The 2,873-nt window shown below is 37.1% G+C and overlaps 1 long non-coding RNA gene across 1 annotated transcript; it reads left to right on the forward strand.

The window, feature by feature from the left end:
* The first annotated feature begins 1,020 nt into the window (after positions 1 to 1,020).
* LOC122707873 lies at positions 1,021 to 1,991 on the forward strand. Its single transcript, XR_006344942.1, has 3 exons — positions 1,021 to 1,031; positions 1,685 to 1,791; positions 1,916 to 1,991. It is a non-coding gene; the product is annotated as an uncharacterized LOC122707873 (long non-coding RNA).
* Positions 1,992 to 2,873: the final 882 nt, after the last annotated feature.

The raw sequence follows: 2,873 nt of genomic DNA on the forward strand, positions 1-2,873 counted from the left end.
ATAAGGGATTACACTGAATCTTTGGATTAGTTGGGTAAAAAATAAATTTGCAATGTTGATTCTTCTAACCCATGAACATAGCATATCTCTCCATTTATGTAGGGCTTCTTAAATTTCTCTTAAGAATATTTTAAAAGTTTTCTGTGTAAACATTTTTTCTTCATAAGATTTATTCCTGTGTAATTTGATGATTTTCTTGATATTGTGTCATTTTTAGTATTTATTTTCTAACTGTTCTCATATGGAAATATAATTGAATTATGCATATTGACCTTGTAATCAGAAACTTTGTAAAATTCTTTTATTAATTGTAATAGTTTATCAGTATTTCTTTTGGATATTTTTAGATACAAAATCATGACATATCTGAATAAGGTGTGTTTTATTTATTTCTTTCCAACCCGTCTGGTTCTTGTGTCTTTTTATTATCTTCCTGCAGTGGTTATGGATTCAAGGCTATGCTGAATAGAAGTCGTAAGAATGGTTTCCTTATTTGTTAACAGATCTCAGGGGAAAAGCTTTGAACACTTCATCATTAAGTTAGGTGTTTGCTATACGCTCTTGTTAGATATCTTTTATTATATAAAGAAAATTCTCAGTGGACTTCTCTGGCGGTCCAGTGGTTAAGATTCTGTGCTAACACTACAGGGGACATGGGTTCAATCCCTGGTCAGAGAGCTAAGACCTACATACATCACAGGGCGCCAAAAAAGAAAGAAAGAAAGGGAAAAAGAAGGAAAAAAAGATGTCTCTTCTAGTCTAGTTTGTAGGAGTTTCTCTTTTTTAAAGTTGTGAATGGGTACTGAATTTTACCAAATGTTTTTCTTTTACATCTGCTGTCACAAACATCTGCTTTTCTCCTATATTCTGTTACCATGGTAGAGTAGTTTGTTGTACTTGAAATTTTCGTATGCGTGATGTTTACTCCAATGATTAACTCAGTTTTCCTTCATTTCCAGTGTGTGCTGTGAGGAAGCGATCCTGTTTCCATAGCAGCTATGCCATTCTACATCCCTACCAACAAAGTTCAGGTTTCCAATTTCTCCATATCCTTACCAAATCTTGTTATTTTCTGGGTTTTTTTTTTTTTTTTTTTGGTAATAGCCATCCTAGTGGATGTGAAGTGATATCTTATTGTGATTTTGGTTTGCATTTCCCTAATGATTAGCAATGTTAAGCCATTGTTGACATTTAAAAATATCTGATACAAATTATAACTTAACTTCCCAGATAATGGAAGGACCTTAAAATACTTGGTCTTCATTTTCCCTCTTACTGTCTTACTTAAAATACTGTATAATTTAATGATTATCATCATATAATTGAATTCTAGCTGTAGTTTTAAATCCCGCGAGGTATTATTATTGTTTCATAACAATAAATAATGCAGTCACTATTGAGTCAGTTTCCCGAGAATGAAAGCTAAGAAATGTGCTCTGGGCCACCTTGGCTGTTCTCACACCCCTTTGTTCTGCGTTCCCCTGCTCTGCCCTGTATCACAAGGAATTACATTTCCCAGGCCCCCTTGCGAACTGCTCCTCTGGGGTTCACTCAAAAGGATGGCACTGGGAAGAGACTGAAAGGTATGAGGGAGGGAGAAGCCAAGGTATTTTTCTCTTTTTCACTGTTTTAGTGAAAAACAGTGATATCTCCAGCAGTCACTGTGCCTTTCCTATCCCTGCAGCTGCTATGGAGTGACCCTCTCCTCCGGGGTCCAAGCACCTGCTGGACACTCCCCCTGGACACTGTGTTTGCATCCTCCTGCTGCCTGACCGTGGCCTCTGGGCTCTGGTAAGCCCTCCCCCTCCCATTGCCCCTGCTGGTACCCGAGCTGCCCCCCTAACCCTATGAGGCTTGTCAGTGCCTCCATCACCTACATGACCAATTCTTTGTATTAAAATCCCTTGGTTCATAGGTCTTAGAGTGGTTTTGATTTCCTCACTGGACCTTGTTAAACTCTACAAAACTCAATTTTTCACCAAAGTATCGCATTAAGAAGATGATACATATTCGGGAAAAAAGATCCAAAAAGAGGAGTACAATAAGGTATGCATGCATTTAAAAAAATAATTTTATTTACTTATTTCCTCTTGGCTGTGCTGGGTCTTCGTCGCTGCACAGACTTTTCTCCGACTGCGGTGAGCAGGGGTTACTCTCCAGCTGCAGTGTGCAGGCCTCTTGTTGCAGTGGTTTCTCTCGTTGCAGGGCACAGGCTCTAAGGCATGCAAGCTTCAGTAGCTTCATGCAAGCATGAGGGCTCAGTAGTTGTGGCTTCTTGGCTTTGTTGCTCTGCAGCATATGGGATCTTCCTGGATCGGGGATCAAACCCACGTCTCCTGCCTTGGCAAGCAGATTCTTTACCACTGAGTCACCAGGGAAGCCTGGTGTTTGCTCATTTTAATTCTTGAGAAAGGTGTGGGTTGATTTCTGTTTTATTATAAACCTGGGAAGCTCCAAATCAATGTTTGCCAAATGGGAAAAAATAAATACATTGGTATTTAGGGGAAGGAAATGTTGTTTTTAAGAGTCTAATTTACATGTTTAAAACAATAGAATGCTTAAAAAAGAAAATGTTAAGAATATATAAAAATAAGCCAGTTTCCTCTGGAATACTGCAGATCATTATTTTCTTTTTGAAAAAATTCAGTCCATACCTATTTAGAAAATAAAAATATTCAATCATGTTTTAAAAAACAAATTTAAATTTATTGTTTTAAAATTTAAATTAAATAATAAAAACATATGGGGCACCTGCTTTGTGCTACATAAGTCTTATGAAGTATACGAAGACAAATAAGACAAAAATAGTTTAAAAGACAAAATACAGGAAGAAAAAAATATGCATGTCTGAAGATGTGGAAGTCCATGTTTAA

Source organism: Cervus elaphus, chromosome 14, assembly GCF_910594005.1.
Source record: "Cervus elaphus chromosome 14, mCerEla1.1, whole genome shotgun sequence".
Lineage (NCBI taxonomy): Eukaryota > Metazoa > Chordata > Mammalia > Artiodactyla > Cervidae > Cervus > Cervus elaphus.